At 49.4% G+C, this 19,489-nt stretch overlaps 1 protein-coding gene across 6 annotated transcripts in view; it reads right to left on the bottom strand.

Moving 5' to 3' along the window:
* ARSG (arylsulfatase G) overlaps window positions 1-19,489 on the bottom strand; it is a 1,341,775-nt gene that overhangs the window by 819,129 nt on the left and 503,157 nt on the right. The window lies entirely within an intron of this gene.

Consider the following 19,489-nt stretch of genomic DNA (forward strand, 5'->3'; position numbering starts at 1 on the left):
GGCCACCAGGAGTCGTCCCAGGCGGACGGGGTGTTGCCGAGGATGAGGACTTCAGTTTTTTCAGAGTTCAGCTTTAGGCGGCTGAGCCTCATCCAATCTGCGACGTCCTTCATACCCTCTTGTAGGTTGGTCTTGGCGCTGGCGGGGTCCTTGGTGAGGGAGAGTACAAGTTGGGTGTCGTCGGCGTAGGAGGTGATGATGATGTCGTGCTTGCGTACGATGTCGGCGAGGGGGCTCATGTAGACATTGAAGAGTGTCGGGCTGAGCGATGAGCCTTGAGGTACGCCGCAGATGATCTTGGTGGGTTCTGAGCGAAACGGAGGGAGGTAAACTCTTTGGGAGCGGTTAGCGAGGAAGGAGGCGATCCAGTCCAGGGCCTGGCCTTGGATCCCGGTGGAGCGTAGGCGGGTGATTAGGGTGCGGTGACAGACGGTGTCAAAGGCAGCCGAGAGGTCGAGGAGAATGAGGGCGACTGTTTCACCGTTGTCCATCAGGGTTCTGATGTCGTCTGTGACTGAGATGAGGGCGGTTTCCGTGCTGTGGTTGGTTCGGAATCCGGTTTGTGAAGGGTCGAGCAGGTTGTTGTCTTCCAGGAAGGTGGTCAGCTGTTTGTTGACGGTCTTTTCTATTACCTTGGCTGGGAAAGGTAGAAGAGAGATGGGGCGGAAGTTTTTCAGGTCGCTTGGGTCAGCCGTAGGTTTCTTTAGTAGGGCGTTGACTTCAGCGTGCTTCCAGCATTCGGGGAAGGTAGCAGAAGAAAAAGAAGAGTTGATGACGGTCTGGAGGAGCGGGGCGATGATGTCGTCGGCTTTGTTAAAGATGAAGTGCGGGCAGGGGTCCGAAGGGGCGCCGGAGTGGATAGAGTTCATGATGGATTTGGTTTCTTCCGTGTTGATGTGGGTCCAGTTGTTGAGGGTGATGTCCGGGGAAGCGGGTTCAGTGGTGTATGGTTGGGTCTGGTGTCCGAAGCTGTCGTGGAGGTCGCTGATCTTGCGATGGAAGAAAGTGGCGAGGGATTCGCACAAATCCTGTGAGGGCGTGACGGCGTTGGCGCTGGCGCTGGGGTTGGAGAACTCTTTGACGATGCTGAAGAGTTCTCTGCTGTTGTGGCTGTTTTTGTCTAGTCTGTCGGTGAAAAAGTTCTAAAAATAGAGAATCCAAAGGGAACAGTCAGTGGCCATAGACATACGGAAACAGGCTGCCATATACAATGTCCAACAGAAAACTGCAATGTAAAGTGAACTTACAGTGTCTTACCTGTGTGTCACTGGAAGTACTGCTATATTATGTTTTTTCTGTTGTCAACATCTTCCTCTTCTGCCTCCTCTTCGTCACTGCCCACAGGCTCCACCGCTAGCACAAGACCATCTCCAGACACATCCTCCTGCAGAAAAGGCACTTGGCGTCTCAAGGCCAGGTTGCGCAACATACAGCATGCCACGAGATCTGGCACACGTTCTTGGGTGAGTAGTACAGGGAGGCACTGGAACCTGGCCTTCAGGAGGCCGAAGGTCCTTTCTATAACCCTCCTAGTACGCCCATGTGCCTCACTGTAATGTTACTCTGCTCTTGTTCTGGCATCCTCACAGGGGTCAGTAGCCATGAGAGGTTGGGGTAACCAGAGTCACCTGCAGATTTCGAGGGGCAACTGTTAGACACACACTAACCCTTAGAGGCAATCCTGTACCCAGAAATCAACTTATACTCGGATGGGGACCTTTGGCTCACCTATTAGCCACACCCGGTGCCTCTGGAGTTGGCCCATCACCTATAAGATGCTGCTATTGCTCAAGATATAGGCGCCATGCACAGAGCCAGGATATTTGGCATTCACATGGGGGATGTACTGGTCCGCCGAACACACCATCTGCACATTCTTCGAGTGATAGCTTTTTCTATTCCTGTAAACCTGTTCACTTCTACGGGGGGGCAAATGCTACATGTATACCATCAATGGCACCAATGATGTTGGAGATATGTCCCAGGGCATAAAGTCAGCTTTCACTGAGGCCAAATCCTCCACCTGGGGGAACACAATGTAGCTGTGCATGTGTTTCAGCAGGGCAAACAACACTCTGGTCAACACGTTGGAGAACATTGGCTGAGACATCCCTGATGCCATGGCCACTGTTGTTTGGAAGGAACCACTTGCCAGGAAATGGAGCACTCACAGGACCTGCACTAGCGGGGGGATTCCTGTGGGCTGGCGGATAGCTAACATCAAATCTGGCTCCTATTGGGCACACAGTTCTAGGGTTGTGGCACGATCAAGTCTGTATGTGATGATAATGTGTCTGTCCTCCATTGCCACAAGGTCCACTGGGGTCTGTACACAGGAGGATGCAGCCATCTCATATGCTGCCTCAGCGGTTGAAGCCTATGGAAGAGCACGGTGAGCAGAGGGTCATATTTCTACATATATTGCACTAATGTTGAGTTTTTTTCTTTACAGAAGCAGTATGAGAACTCAAGAGTCAGTTGATGTGCCAATCACTGCTGTGACGCAGTTCGGTGCCATGCCCTGTGTCCCCCTGAAATGGTGGTGGCTGCCTGACCTGTGGGGAGTGACAAGTGGAAATGAGGTAATTGCGCTGGCGTTGTGCGCCATCGCTGTAGGCGGTCGATGACCGCCTCACAAATTCGCATTGGTTAAAATTGGGCCTTACGGGTTCCAGGAGCCAATGGCGATGTACGCCGGTGGTGACGGTACGCAACGCCGTGGACGTGACCGCCATTTTCTAACTATTCGCTTACTTGCTTCCTGACTTTCAATATGAGAGGACCTACACTGCAAGTGCTGCTGTGACCTGCGTCTGCAAGGGACAATGGCTCATGTGTCTGGGGAAAGGGCCCCTAACTTCTCTGCGGGGGAGTTGGAGAAACTGGTGGATGGGGTCCTACAGCAGTACACATTACTCTACGGTCCTCCAGACAAACAGGTGAGTACACTGTGAGCATGATGCGTGGGCCATGAATGTATGGAGTGCTGTGGATGTAGGCCACACGTTCGGGGGTGCTGAGGTGTCCTGGCCAGAGTGCAGCATGTAAGGTGGTCGGTGTATGTGCGTCGGGGAATGGGTGGGAACTGGTGGGCAATGAGTATGACGGTCCGGAAGGATGAGTGATTTCCATTTCTGTTGTCTTTTCCCTCCAGACTATCACAAAAACAGTGGTCTGAAGGAGGGGACCAATTGCATAAATATTTTTAAACACAGTGATCAATACTGTCTTTATGGACCAATTATTATCCAAAATGTATTATAATTAATTATATGCAAGGTAGATAATAACTCATTGGTGAATATCAACACCGTACGACAAGTTTTTTAACAACACAAGACATTACAAACATAAAATCCAACACATGAACTACAATTCACATTTACATCTTAGTTCAAGTCAGGTCAACATCTAATTTCACAAAGTCTTATAGCTGACCATGTCGTAAATAGAGGATTATGCCCTATAACCTTTCTTTGTATCAAAAAGGTGGTCACAATTTCAAAATTCCGATTGTAAGCACTCTGTTGCGATGATTGGAGGTTCCTGCACAAGCAACTGGAAAATTTTCCCTCCAGGTCAACGCCCCCCAGAAAAAGGGTATTTGGCGTGCCATTGCTAAGGCGGTGCAGACCCTAGGGGTCTTTCACAGGCAGAGCACCCACTGCCGCAAGAGATGGGACGATCTGCGCCGCTGGTCAAAGAAGACGGCGGAGGCCAAGCTGGGGCTGGCCTCCCAACGTGGAAGGGGTGCCTGTCACACCATGACCCCCCTAATGTTCGGCATCCTGGTGGTGGCCTATCCGGAGTTGGGTGGGCGCTTGAGGGCATCACAGCAGACACAAGGGGGTGAGTCCAGATTCAGAATCATTAATTTGCACGCGTTAAGGTGTTACCTGGGTGGGGGATGTGGGCGTCCCTAGGCCAGGGCGAACATGGCAGTGTAGGTCTCTTGTTGGGAGGCTCTGGAGCACTTCTACCCCAATAGTGTAAGTGGGCATCTACTACTGGGCATGGTCCTGTGGGCTTCTGTTGTGCAGATGCTGGCGTTAGGCATTGTACCCCATGGACTGGTGACTAGCTGTGTAACTGGTAGTGCATGGCCTAGTGCATAGGGCTGCTCCCTGTGTGTAGTGTATGCCAACGGTGGTGTTGTTTCTGGCACGGACCAAGTTTATCCTCTGTCTCTTCTCCACTCACACCTGCATGCACTACATCCTCATCCACTACTTCCATCACCAGCACGCCCATCACAACACACCCCTCACTGGCAGTCACCACCCCTACAACCATGCACACGTCCTGTGTCCTTTCCCAGTGTGTCTGTGACCCCCCCTCCCATAGAACACAAACGCAAGCACCCACCCACCCAACAGCCATCCACCTCACAACAGCATCCAGCCCATGCACCTTCACCCAAACTCAGCAGACACCTCCTACAACTACTCTCTCTTCCTCCACTCCCAAACCCTCTCCATCTTCCCGTCCCAGTGTGTCTAAAAAACTTTTCCTGGGTAACGTTGACCTGTTCCCTCCCCCTCCCCCCACGTCCTTCCCCTCGGGCCAGGGTGTCCAGATCCCAGGCCAGCACCCCAGCCACCAAGTCGGCGTCCACTATGGTCACTGCAACTCCCAGAGAATCAAAGGGGGCACCCGCCAGGCCAGGCAGTGTGCCACCGACCCCTGCAAAGGATCAACCCATTCCGCCACCTGCCAAGGTGAAGGAGGGGCCAGCATGCAGCACGACCAAAGAGCACCACCCACCCAGCAAGGCCTCCTCCAAAACTCAAGCTGCCAGTGCCAAGCTCCCAGCAGCATCTGCCAAGGTGAGGAAGGGGCAGAAAAGTGAAGGCAAGGCACTTCAAGCCTCGGAGGCTCCAGGTGAGGGCCTGGTGCCCACAATCTGAACCAACAGCCCCACCCCCTATACGGCGGCAAGCACCGCCACCTGCCCCGCCGCTGCCACAACAACTGTCAGCAGCAGCATCCCCAGTGGGCAGCCGTCCGAGGCTGCAGGAGATGGGCTGGTGCCTCTCTCCACCACTACCAGCACCTGCACGACGGACAGCACCGCCAGCATCCCTGCCGCAGGCACCGCCACCTGCCCCACCGCAGCCACAACAACTGTCAGCAGCAGCATCCCCAGTGAGCAGCCGTCTGAGGCTGCAGGAGGCAGTCTGGAACCCTTCCACCACCACTGGAAGCACCCCCACCAGCACCAGCACTACCACCAGTATACAGCCTTAGTCGCTGCAGGATGCAGTTTGGCTGTGCCTCCATATGGAGTATCATGCTACCTTTTCCCTGCAAATCTCGGGCCTCAGACACCCAGGTGAGGGACTGTGAACTGCCACACCCCAAGTGCAGCAACACTGGGCACAAAGCCCCCTCCAGAACCAGTGGAGAACTGCATCCACTCCCCCTATCCTTGGCAGGATGAAGCACACTGGGCACAAAGCCGCCTCCAGAACCAGTGGAGAACTGCATCCACTCACCCTATCCATGGCAGGATGAAGCACACTTGGCACAAAGCCCCCTCCAGAACCAGTGGAGAACTGCATCCACTCACCCTATCTTTGGCAGGATGAAGCACACTGGGCACGAAGACCCTCCGGAACCAGTGGACAGACCACCCACTTGAGAGACTGTGGTTTTGCACTCCACAGGACCAAGCAGTGGGCAAACCACCCACTTGAGAGACTGTGGCTTTGTACTCCCCAGGACCAAGCAGTGGGCAAACCACCCACTTGAGAGACTGTGGCTTTGCACTCTCCAGGACCAAGCAGTGGGCATGGAGCCCCCTCAAGGAGCAGTGGCGTAGTACCATCTTCTGGCAGAGGTGCTCCCCCTTCCCCGAGGTGCCTGTGTGTTTTCGACCTGATGCCCCTGCAGTGTTCTCTCCGTATTGAGGCAGGAGTCAAGTGTGGGCTTTGCCCATGATTTTTGGCCCAGTGGGCCATGGGCATTTACAAAGGACAGTGTACGGCCTTCTGTACATATTGTACATAATTGTATATACTGTTTTTCGATTCGTAAAGTATATCTACCTATTTCTAAACTATCACTGATTTAACTAAATTCCTTTTGTCCTTGCGTTCTTCCAGGGGGTTACAGGGTGTAAATGTAATGTTGAAGCATGTTTTTGTGTGTATGATGTTGTGTGTGAGGGTGGGGGTGTTGCCTGTGTGTGTGTGTGTGTCACTCTCTTTTTCCTCCCCTGTGTGCTGGTGCAGTACTCACCGTGGTCATCGCCGCTGCCTCCTGTGATATTCCTTGTGTATGAGGAGGTAGACCAGCATGGGGAGGACCTGCAGCTCGGGCTCTATGGCGTCCTGGTTCTTCGTTGATTGTCGGAAGGTGAGTGGTTTCCCTTCCAAAGACTGTTTCCGCCGTGCTTTTGATGGCGTTGGGACCACCCTGCAAAAGCTGGCGGATTGGCGGGTTGTGACAATGATGTGATGAGCATGCTTGCCTGTGGCTAGGAGTTGGGCATGTTGTAATAGAAGACAGTGAAAGAAGGGGCAATTTGAGAGGCACAGCAGAAAAAAGGTCTGCCAGAGTTTTACACCAGCCGGAATGCATTCATTTGTAAAATATAAACAAATCAAATGATGTGTGACAACGGTTGAGAGTGCAAGAGCCTGCATTGTGTATGTGGAAGCATGCATGAGGTATGAGCAAGTGTTGCGTCATGTGTCCTCCACTGACAAAATACGAGTGCCACCACCCAGACCCACATGAATTTGAAACTTCTAAAGAAAGATGTGCAGCACCTAGAAGAAAATCGAATGAGTTAGAGGGCAGTGCCAAGAAAGTGTTTGGCTGAGACATAAGGGCCTGGGTGCATTAAGCCTTGTGACTCAGTGGTGGTTGCCACGTAGAATAAAACTTGCCAATGGGCCTCTCTTTAACTTGCCTAGACAGGTTTGTCAATCACACAGCACCGCCTTCTATGTTTTCCGGCAGTGCATGCAAATTGATGCAACAGTGAGGGGTACACTCTTTGCGCAGCATGCATGCTGGGCAATCCTGCCCAGGTTGCAACTAGACTTGCAAGCAAGGTAGAAAGCAGTCACCATTGTACTTTTTGCAAGAAAGAAGCGCTTACTGCAATGGCAAGCACATACCTCGTGTGCTACTTGCTGTACTCATTTTTTTCAACCAGCCATGATCAGATATAGAGAGAGGAGGAAATGGAAAAGGAGGAATGGGACCGAAAGAAATGGCAGGAAATAAGAAGATAAGCAATGGATAGTAAGGGGGGAGAGGACAGTGATTTAGGTTACAGAGGTATGAGAAAGGTACGTTGGCAAGAAAAAGGTTGACAGGTGGGATGAGGGAGGAACACAGCTAGTAAAATATGAGGATAAATGTAACAAACATGCACACACGCGCCAAACAATCACTTTAAAAGATCACACACACTCATTCTTTCACACACACATGAACGCACATCCATTAACAACACTCATAACATTCAAACATGCATGCACGCACCAAACATTCATTTTAAAACATCACACATTTACCTTCAGCCTTGGAGGTCCCCGGAGGGTTGGGACTGCTGCCTTCCCTCATTGGCTTAGGTCAGCCTCGTCACAGAGTGGCATGGGGTCAGTGAGAATGCTGACCCCACCCCACTCTGTGACAAAGTGTCACCGATTGACACTCGCCCTGGGAGCTTCAGGGCTTAAACCTGAAGCGCCCAGGGCGAAGTCAGTGTCAACCTTTGCTGAGCCGAGGAGGTCACGCCCACAGGACTGTGACCTCCTCCGCCCAGCAAAGTTCAGCTCAGGCAGCCAGGAGTCCGCACAAATCGCACGTCTCACTTCTGGCTTTCTGAGCTGAAAATGAAGAGTGTCTGTCGGGCTGACCTTTGTTCAGCCTGACAGACACTCTTCATGAGGGGCAAAAGGTGGGGGGTGGGCCCGTCCGCCCTAAAGGACGGGCCGCACCTGGGGGTAATCTTAATGTGGTGACTTTCTACTTCCTTTGTGAATTAGGTCCATGATTCCTACTTTTACCCACCCTGTCGCCTCAACCCCCCCCGAAACTCCTCCCCCAAAACCACAAACTGTTTCCTTTGGTTAAGCAGGTTTTACCCCCTGAACCTAGTAACCCAAAATATGTACATTTCAAGTTTCAAATCTGTTAAGGTAGACATTACGGGGCAGTAACAGCTACAAGGCTGTCTCACACACACGTGGAATGGATATTTATGTTATTTGTTGACACACCACTAAGGATGACCCCCTTACCGGTTTTCTAACGGCACCGCCGGTATTTTAAAACCCCAGCCGTTACAAAAAGAGGCAATCACCTTACCCCGCTATTTTTAGCCCTCATCTGTAAATACCCCTAACGGTAAGTAAAAGTATAAGGCACTTTTAAACAAGTTGCAGAACTGCGAATCATTTAAAAAAAAAAACAAAGGCAGATAAGTGGAGTTAAAAAATGAATATATTCGAGTTTTTTTCAAGTCCTATTTAGTATCACATTCGAGCCTTAAAAGACTCTAGAGACGGCAACAAATGGCCGGTATTTTCTCTTTGAAACGTGGTAAGCTTACGCGCCACAATGAATGACATTTCGAAGGCACGACGAGAGCCACCTTTTGCTGGCTTTACAGATAAGAAGGAACGCAGCCTTCCTCCCTCCCGTAATGACGCACTCTGGAGGCCCCACGGGTCACGTGTCCCGAGGATGCTGCAATAAGATAGACCTGAACCGGCTGCCTCACACGCTGCAAACTGGAAGGAACCTGTTCTACCCGGACGGGGAGGCAGCTTCCGCGTGCGCGGTCTGGTGAGGACCGGAAGTGGAGCGCGCTAGTGCATAGCTGCAGCCAAACATTAGACATGTGCTGAGGGAAGGCGCGCACACATGCTCGCAGCTGGGAGGCGGCCGCTCGTTTTGATGACTTCCTGTAACATTAAGTACAATGCACCGTGTCTCTTGCTTTTCCTATCCTCCGCCCTGCTTACGCAGCGCGTTTTCACCACAGAAGCGATGCAAGTTAAAAGTAAGCATGAGGTATAGTTTAAGATGAAAGCAAAAGAGCAAATATATTTTGGCTGGAAACAAAACATGTTACCCGAACAAGCACAGTAGGCATGAATGTTTTCAGTCCTGAACATACATCTTAAAAGAACAACTTGATTGACAACTTCTCAAGGATTACCTCAGTTATGTACTTGAAAAGAACTTTAAAAATAAGAACTAGACTTTTTCCAAAATGCAAACAATTAAACTGTAGGAACTTGCATGTTGATCTAATAATGGACCTGCAACTTGTGGCCAATAATTCATGGAAGACGACCTATATCCTGACATTAGGGCAGCCAATAAGGAATATGTGTGATAATTATGAGTGTCAGAAATAGAGTCTCTATTTGGCAGGGGTTTGCACCCTGTTCAACTCACTCTAGTTTGGGTAAAGGAGTCACACAGCTAAGATAACCCCTGCTCACACCCTTGGTAGCTTGGCTCAAGCAGTTAGGCTTATCTCATAGGCAATGTGTAAAGAATTTGTATACACACACAGTAACACAGTGAAAACACCACACCAGTTTAGAAAAATAGCCATTATTTATCTGAGTAAACCACCACCAAAATGACAAAAATCCAACATACACCGGTCAAGATATCACTTTTTAAATATTAAATCTTAGTATAATGCTTAGAAACATAATAGTTCCAACACACAATGCGGTGGCAACACTAACCGATGTCATGGACCTGCAGAGATCCTGCGGGTGCCCGAAGGTGATCCGTAGCGATGTCGGGCGACGCCGAGCATGTTAGCCTGGGCCTGAAGTAAGAAGTGCGTGGTCTCTGGGTCTGGCTGCTGTTATGCGGTGGAGTTGCGCTCCGGCGGACCCGGGGAGGAGTGCGGCTGAGGCCTGATTGCGGCCCTTCCCGTGGCAGCGACCAGTGCTATATTTACGGCCTGTCGGGGCCATGTGCAGAGGAACTGCTATAAGTTTCTCAGTCCAGGGAGGCTCCTCCAGATTCTCCCGCAGCCGTGGGTCGTGTCTGCTGACCCGCACAAGACGAACCCTGATGCCACGTTGGAGATGGGGGCTGATGGAGCCGCCCCTCCCTTTCCTCCTTGGCAAACTTATGGGCTCTGGGTGCAGCGTGAGCAGTGGGCTTTGCCAGAGACCTAGACACCTGGAACAGCAGGGTGCTGCCAGATGGGACCCTTCCTGCAGCAGTGCTTCTTGGGTGTGGTGGGGGCCTGTGGGTGGTGTCTCATCCTGTTCCTAGGCAAATTTCTTCAGGATGTGGCTGTCTTGTGAGCCAGAGGATGGAACTGATCGGACCTGGCTGTGTGGCTGCAGCCTTGTAGAAGTGTGACTCCACCCGGCACGGCCCTGAACTGAGTGCACTTTCCTATCTGTAGTTGAGGTGAGTGGCGGCGGCTGGGGACTGTAGAGCTGACTGAGTGCAGCTAGACAGTGCATGCATAATGACAGCAGGGGCTTGCTCTGGAGCTGGGGGCTGCAAACCAAGACGGCCCGAGCCATGGTACTGATTTGGAGGGGAAACCAACCGAGAATCTTGACTGACTGCTGAACCAGTATTTGCCAGCATTCTCCTGGGGACGCAAAACTTGGACGAACAGTTCAATACATAGCAGCACGTTATCAACCATGGGGAAGGACAGAGGAGCAAAACCAGCGCAGGGCAGCCGGATAGAGAAGTACACGGTTACCCTCCTGGAGGTGATAGTGGGGATGCTGTGGTCTAATGACCGTGCAGAAGACACGTAAGACCCGGGGCCCAAGGCGGCAAAGCTGATGGCGACGATACAGGGCTCAAGAGTTGCACTGGAGGGAAAAATTGATTCTATGGCTGTAGATATCAACCATCTACGAATGGACCTCTGGAAACTTGCAGACTGCAAAGCTGCCATTGAGGATGATGTGACCACCCTAAAAGCAGAAGTTAAACGACTGAGGGTCAAGGTGGATGGACTGAAATGCAGCACCACACAAATGGAAGAACGCCTTGAGGATGCTGAGGGAAGATCAAGGCATTATAACCTCTGCATTGTTGGATTCCCGGGCCGGGTGGAGGGCGCCTCAGTGTAACTCTTCTTCGAGCAGTGGATAACCCAGGCCCTAAAACCCCCAAGACTGTCCAACATCTTCACAGTGGATGGGGCCATGGCTGGGGGCCCCCGAAAGACTTGATTGCATGTCTCATTAATTACCCCGACCGGGATGCTATATTGCAATATGTGCGCACAGGCAGCCCTCCACGCTATGAGGACAAACAAATCTTCATTTATCCTGATTATAACTGAAGGGTGCAAATATTATGGAACAACTTCCTGGCGGTCAAGTGATGGCTGAGAGACCGTAACATCAAATATAGCCTCCTGTTCCCAGCTAAATTACGAGTGCAGCATGGGGGATGGGCACACTTTTACGAGTCCCCACTAGCCATCTTAGACTGGCTGGACAAGTTGGGTCAGAAAGGGGATACCCTAGCATACCTGAACAGTGGGAGACACAACCTAGTGAGATCCACCACTGTGTCAGGCACAAGAAGACAACATAGATTCACAGGCCTGAAGGTAGACCCCAGATATGGGTCTCATTTTGGTCTGCCCGATGGCAGCCTGAGGATGGAAGCTATGGAGTTGTTGGACCATGGTGACTCCTCGCAGATGAGACTGGTGCCAGACACACTGAGCAACAGCACTGATGCTGGCTAATTTATCTTTCCTAAAATGTACTTGCCAATGAGATTTTATATGGGCCTCACATGTTGACATGCCTGGAGGATACCACATGTGAATGGTAACTGATCTTATGGGAGAGAGGATATCTAAAGTTATGCAGTGGCGGGAGCTGGGCGAGTACCCGTAACCATTTTGCCTGCTGAGTGCCACTCAGGAGCTTGTGGATAGGGGGTGACCTGGCTACTCTCCTGTCTAAACAACCTTCTAACACTTGTGCTAGTTATCTAAGTGGAAGAAGTGTGGGGCAGTGACTGACACCCTTCTAGCCGAAAATTCTGCTGGAGGGAATTGGGATATTCTGCCCATAGGAGGGGTGCCGGGGATGGTATTGTTGCATGATTTAGCAGTTCTGTTTTTTGTTTGCAGTGTTTGGGACTGTGTGCTTAATGCTCATATGCCTTGGGGACCTGAAAATATAATGTGTGGGCCCAGTGAGAAGACCAAGCTGTCTAATTAGATTAAGTATGCCTTGTCAAGGGTCTTCTTTACATGTTCCTTACCTGGAACGTGCTGGGGCTAGATAGACCTGAGATGTGTAGAAGGATCTATGCCTACCTTATATGTTATTGAGTTTCAGTCCCACTGCTGCAAGAAATGCACTTGTCTGCAACAGAGCAGACTTCGCCGTCTGCAGTGTCAGCATATCTAGACCTGATACGGCTGCTGCAACTTGACGAAGTGGAACAGGCTGACCTGGGGGCCCTCCTCATCAAACAGGTAATCCTACATGCCATTGATTCTCTTCAAACTGCAGAGCTCCGGGAGGAAATCATCTGCCTGCCGAGTTATATAAGGCATTGCCCAAAACCATGGTGGAAAAACTGCTCCTAGTATACACGGAGGCCCAAACCGGGAAACGTCCGATTGGACGCGGCCTCATATCGCCCTCTGTCACTTTTAAATGAGGACCAAAAGATTTTAGGGCACACACTAGCAAAAGTTTACTTCACCACCTCCTCAGACTGGTCCAGCCAGACCAGTCAGGATTCATACCCAGCAGAAACATCCTTTGCAACTTGCAGTTGTTGTTGCATTCGATGCATGCACCCTGCCGTGAACATGTTCAGTATGCTCTTGCTTTTTTAGATAAAGGAACAGCATTTAGACATCATTAGCTGGGAGTATATCTGTCAGGTTCTCAACAGGGTAGGACTGAGACATAAATATATCGCTTGGGTGCGCTTATTGTATACCCTGCCACTGGCTAGAGTGCATAGTGGGGGCAGAGTCTCGGAGGAAATTCAACTACGGAGGGGCACTATACAGGGGTCACACCTATCCCCTTTACTATTCGCCCAGGCAGTGGAGCCTGTGGCGTGCAGACTGGGTCGGATACTGCACGAATGGGGGATACGCGTGGACCACACCAAACATATTGAATCGCTAAATGCAGATAATAGATATGGTGTGCTAGCGACAGCCGGATATCTCGGCCCCAATCCTCCTAAACGTGGTAGCGGAATATGGCCAAATCTCCAGCATACATGTTAATCACACAAGTCTGCGCTGTTCCTGATGGGCCAACTGTGTGGGATGAAGGCTGCCCGACCCCCCACTTCGGTTATCCAATGGAGTGGTGATAGCATCCGGTATTTAGGTACGCACATCTCCCATGAGAAACAGCAGAGCTACTCTATGAACATGGGACAGGTAGTTGCCAAGCTTAAGTCATCCATAGCATTCTGGAATTTTCTTAATCTCTCCCTGATAGGGAAAATTGCATTAGCGAAAATGGTTATAATACCTTAATGCCTGTACATATTATAGAGCACGATGCATGAGATCCCGTGACGGGTGTTCCGGGAACTAGATAAATATCTTGTGGAATTGCTGTGAGCAGGTCAGCGCTGTAGAGTTGGACTTGCCAGTCTGAAGCTGGAGTGGGATAAAGAGGGCGCGGAGGTACCCGACCTGGAATTATACTACTATGTATCCCACATGCAAAATGCGGTGCATTGGTTTGATACTAAGGTCAACTAGGAGCGATCTCTCCTGGCTGGTACTCTTGGTGCTTGTGAACTTTGCTCCGTCCTGCTGCATTGCACGAGAGCGCCCATGGATTTACCACACATGGCGACCATTGTGTGCAGAATATGGGAACGTGCAGTACAGGGGTGCTGCGCAGAGTGCCCTTTGCTCCAGACCTTGAAATATGGCATATCAGGTCATTTGCGCAAATAGAGTCAATAAGTCGGTGGTTAAATGGTAAAAGGGTGAGTGTACAACCTTAGTAGCTCTATATCTGTCTGGCCGGCTTATTACCCTTTTGGAGGCAATCAACTCTTTTAGGTGGGGAGGGGCCATTTTCTCCAATACACTAAAAGTGCAGAGGAGATCTGGCCTGACTTTCCAGATGCCCAACCCCCACTCACATTATGGTTGCACTACTTTCATTGGCGGAGGTAGAAAACTTATCACTAATATATATCGTGCTCTGCCGGCGGCCAGACCCAAGACCCCCCTTAGAGTAGAAGACTCTTGTCACAACCGCGGGGAGGGGTGAGGAAGGTCTCAACAAACGCACGCTCTAAGATTGCACACTATCATGTGATTTTTCTCACTTATCTAACACTGCAGCGACTGCAAAGGATATACTCCACAAAAAAGGCAGGATGCCCACGATGCAGATACATGCCGACAAACTTCATTCATATGAAATGGACATGTCTACACAATAGAGACTACTGGGACAGTATCTTGGCACACCTACAAAGGGTGACTGGGAAACCCCAAGTGCATGGCATTAAACATTGCCGACTGGGACTGATTCCGGGCCGAAGAAACAGAAAGCTAAGCAGCAAGAGACGGATAGCCATCAGATGGCTCAGCCCGTCCCCTCCCACTGGTGACTGACTGGCTTCAGGATATGACAGAATGGGCCAGGGCAGAGAAGATCCATATGAAAACGGTCAGACGTGACTATAAACTGGCAGATGACCTATGCAATGGTAACCAACATAAGCAGGTTTTGTTTAGTTTTCTGCATGTTAAAGGAATGAAGAAGGTGGAGGAAGTGGCTAATGACAGACTGCGGGATAACCACAGGTCAGCATGGTGGCCGTGGGATAACTGCAGGCCAGCGTGTCGACGAGCTTCAGTGCAGGCGCCAACCTTGAAATCAGGTCAAGAAGTGTGGGCAACCTGTGAGAGAGGATGTGGGGGTAAGAAAGAGTAAGGTAAAAAAGGTACAACTGGGAAAGCAGACAGGGGAAGCCAGGAGGTAAGAGGGCAGCAAAGGACATTGCGGGCGATAAGAAGGAGAGAGCAAAAGGCAACAATGAGGTTAGATAAGGAAAAGACTAAGAAGGAGAGTAAAGAGCTTAAGGTTTAGAAGTTGTTGAATATGGCAATAACAAAGCCACAGGAGGCCGATCTCATGGAGCCCACGAAATAAAGAAAATGAAAGGGTGCATATATGAAAGTGTTCAAGCTTTTACATAGAGAAATCAGGGTTAAAGGGGGATCCAGGGAGGAATAATAGAAGGTGGCGATGAGGCCCAAAGTATGCTCGTATTTATTGCAACAAATTCCCAAAGAGATGTGTCACTTTGTTTAAATACATGGACATGATCAAGAATGTGCATATAATGTTTAGGGGGTATGCATGGGTATGCTATGACACAGGGTTCAGGACACACTTAGCAGAGGAGAGGGACAGGAAATGCGGAGAACTAGATAATTACTTGTTGCACCATACGATGGGCCTGGTCATTCCTACACCCACATGCTTTAGGACAAGTGGCCTATGAGTTGTCTATCAGCCCTTTCAGGGGCACCTCACCCATGTAGGGGTTTGAGCGGCAGGTTGAGAACAGGCAGGACAAGGGGGAGCATACTAGGTATTTAACAGGTTTTTGTAATAGGGAATACTGAAAGTTTTATCATGGGTTGTGCTCCAGATATGTATCCAGGCATCCGCTTATACACTGTGGAGGGCATGCAGGTGGAATACAATGAATGCAGTGGGGAGCTGGGCAACAACTTCACGAGGAGGGGGTAGGGGTCCCGAAGGGTTGTGGGAAAAGGCTCATGTGCCTATTAAGTTGGACAGGTTGGCTTACGGGTTGAAATGGTACAGGAAGGCAGAAGAGGCCAACGGGCTATAGGGCGCGCTTGCAAATGGATTTGAGTTGGGACACAGTGGCTAATGATATTGACGATATTGGAGAATTTAAAGTCTGGGGCGATTGGTGGGCCCATTTCAAGATTGGCCCATGGACAGACTAATGGTATCACTGACTGGTGTGGTTCCAAAGAAGGAACAGGGTCAAATTAATCTAATTCAACATTTATCATGGCCAGAGGGATAATCGGTGAACGACCACATTTCAGACTAATTATCCTCAGTGACGTGGCAATACACCTTGTCAGTCAAATGGGGCAAGGGGCACAGATGACGAACAGTGATATCAAGTCAGCATTCCCACTGTAGCTAGTGCACCTGGCTAATTTTTAGGTGCTCAGTATACAGTTTGAAGGGCAATGGTATGTGATAACGTTTTACCATTCGGATCTTCTATTCCTTGCATCCTATTTGAAAGGTTTAGCTCTTTTCTTCAAATGCTTTTCACATTTTTGACAGACAACACGACAGTGTCACATTAAGTAGATTACTTCTTTTTTGTTGGATAACCTGACTCCACGGACTACAGCAGAGGTTGGCTAGTTTTGATGAGCTCCTAGAAGATGTAGGAGTGCCTTTGGCGCCTGAGAAAATGATGGGTCCACAAACATTTTTACATTTCTGAGTATCAAAATTGATGCAGTAAGAATGGAGGAACTGTTGCCACAAGAAAGAAAAGGACTATGGTAGACCTCATTGACAAAATGTTGAGAAATAAAAAGGTGCAGAAGGTACAAGTTCTTTTGGGTCATTTGAATTTTCAATGTTGGGTGGTGAGAGCAAGTAGGACCTTCTGTAGGAGGCTGGGTTTAGCATTGTCAGGTTTGTCACTGCCACACCATAGGTTGAGACTCCAAACATGAGTGAAAGAGGATTTGAGGATGTGGCATTTATTCTTGAAACAACTCAACAGTATTTCCCTGCAAGGGCTGTGAGAAGAAGAGGAATGGCAAATTAAGATTTTTTTTTAAATGCTGCAGCAGGATTGGGGTTTGACCTCCACTGGTATGGGTATTGGCGCACTGAAAAGTGGCCAGAGACATGGAGGAACAGGAGAAGTATAGCCTTTTTAGAATTATTTATTTTGGTGGTTGCCTCACATTTATATTGTGTTGGATTTGCCAACAAGAAGGTATTGTTCAATGTTGATAACATAGCCATAGTGTGTAAGCAGTCAGCTAGGGACACACTAGTCCCAAAGCTTGTGAGGGTTTTTGTGTTGGCAGATTTGCAGCATAACATATTATTCAGAGCTAGGCTTGTTTCAGGGACTGATAATAAAATTGTGGATTCTTCGACTTGCTTGTAGTGGACGAGATATTGAGGTCTTGCTTTGGAAGTACACAAGAAAAAGACTAAAATACCAGAGGAGTTATGACAGATAGACGACAGAGGATACTGCAGTTGGTAGTGGTTCCCCTGGCACAGTCGATGAGGAGGGCATATGGACAGGCCTGGTGATAATTCTTGCAGTCTAGGGCACAAAGGAGGAATGCTCAAGAGAAAGCTTGGTTGAGGAGTCAGGACATGGTATAGTTTATAATGGGCATGATTGATGAGGGTTGGTCCAAGGGTACAATATCTGGGCAGCGGGTAAGAGTTGCTGTGGGTCTATGCCCTTTCCGTGGGTGAACTGTGCACCAGGTTATTGGAGGGATGGGCAAGGAAAAAAGGCAACGGGGCAGAAAACGATCTGTCAATTAAGCAAGAAAATGGTGGACAAGGATGGGTACAGCAACAGGTCGAGGGGCACAGCCTTTTCAACTATTGACGGTGTTATGCAAGGTGCTACAGCATCTGGGTTTACCAGCAGCGTACTACGGGACAAACTCTTTTAGAATAGGGGCAGCCACGAAAGGACACAGGCAGTGAAGGTCAGAGGACAGGATGACGTGCATGAGGAGGTGGTCAGCAGGGTGCTATAAGCGATAGGTGAGGTGTAGAGTGGGGGTAAACAGAGGAGTCTTAATGGCTCTTGTTGTCTCCTTGTAGGTTCCGTACCAGGTCCGATGCGAGAGGAGATGAACGTATGGATAGTGGGAGATTCCTTTGTCAAGTGGGCTGAGGAACAAGTGAGAGGAAGAAAGTAGGAAATACAGTTGGGCTTTCAAGAGTGGGTGATAAGGGTGTCATGGTGTGGAAAGGGTAGCATGTTATAGAGATAATTACTGCAGGTGTTCAGCAGGATGGAGTTTGAAGTGGTTCAGTTTTTCAGGGGTGACTGAGTCCATTTGTTAACAACTGAGATGGAGTTGTACATGGTGCCGCTGAGCAAGGCGTTGGCTAGGGCACTGGGTATTCACTTGTAGTCAAGGTATTAGCTGGAGTAGTAGATTAGGGTTACCTTACAGCTAAGGTGGGGACCACAGGAAGGGGGAGTGGTTTGGATGGCAGAAAAAAAACCTTTAGAGGTAAAAAAAATTCTGGTTGATGGTTTGCTGAGATGTATGCATGGTTTGAATCGATTTTACTGCTGTTGGGGTATGTGAAGCAGTTTAAATAGAAGAGTAGGAGTACGTTTACACTTGCAGAAGGTAGGGAGTTAAAGGTTACAGTTTTAAGAAGTGAAGTGAAGTTAAGTTTGGGAGTTAGAGTATAGACACAGGCAGTTGAGTCGGGGATATTGTGAGGGGACAATTAGGGGTAGGGGTGGGGAGAGGCCAGTCAGTAGGTGATCACTGATGTATAGTGGGGATGGTAGTTTTGTAAGGCAATTTGACTAGGATATTTGTTGTTTGTTGTTGTTTGTATTGTGCACCTGCTGCAATAAGGTGGCCTTTTTCACACTAAAAATTGTCTGTGCTGTGCCCTCTCACCCAGACGTCCCTGGCTAGGGTGTCCATCCATCCGTAGTTTTCACAGACTGTCAGTGAATTAACCCTAATGTCAGTTGTCCATGGCAGAGTTTTCAATGGATGGCATTTGTCTGTAATTTGTCCCCTTGGCCTAGAGATACCATTGACATCGAACTAAAGTAGAACCTGTGCAGGAAAATCAAAGTTGCCATTTCCAGAATGATAATAGTATATCTTGTGGGTCATTCAGAGTTGCCATATTCCCCTGGCTTAGTTCAGGATCAGAGCTGAGGCCTGTTGTCATCTTGCTGTGTCCAGTAATTATGTTCTCTCCAGGAGCAGGAACAAAGACCACCCCCACACAAAAGGAGCAATTAGCACTACTTCTCTTTCATTCCTGAGGAGGAACGGGGTGGGGTGAAATGCTCTGTATCAGTCACCCAGCTGTCACACTACACCAGGGATGGGCCTTCCCAAGCCCCCTGAACAAAGGAGTGCCCAGACAACTGGAGCCAAAGCCCTAGGGTGCTACCTTTAAAATTTTCAGCAAGGGGTGGAGCTGAGACCCCAGGAGCTGATATCACCAGTGACTCCTAGATGACGCTAATATGGATTGTCCCATAATGCTCTGCAGGAGGGTCGAATGGAGAGGTGATATGGCATCCCAGGATTGTTTTTTTTTTCCATACCTCTTTTATTAGTTTTGAGAATTAGAAACAGTTTCAGGGTGCATATCTGTATAATACAACGTTTGTTTGTCTTTTTCATAGCAATGCACTATGCAAGCTTTGTCTCATAACATAATGCAACAAGCATTTA

Source organism: Pleurodeles waltl, chromosome 7 (assembly GCF_031143425.1).
Source record: "Pleurodeles waltl isolate 20211129_DDA chromosome 7, aPleWal1.hap1.20221129, whole genome shotgun sequence".
NCBI lineage: Eukaryota > Metazoa > Chordata > Amphibia > Caudata > Salamandridae > Pleurodeles > Pleurodeles waltl.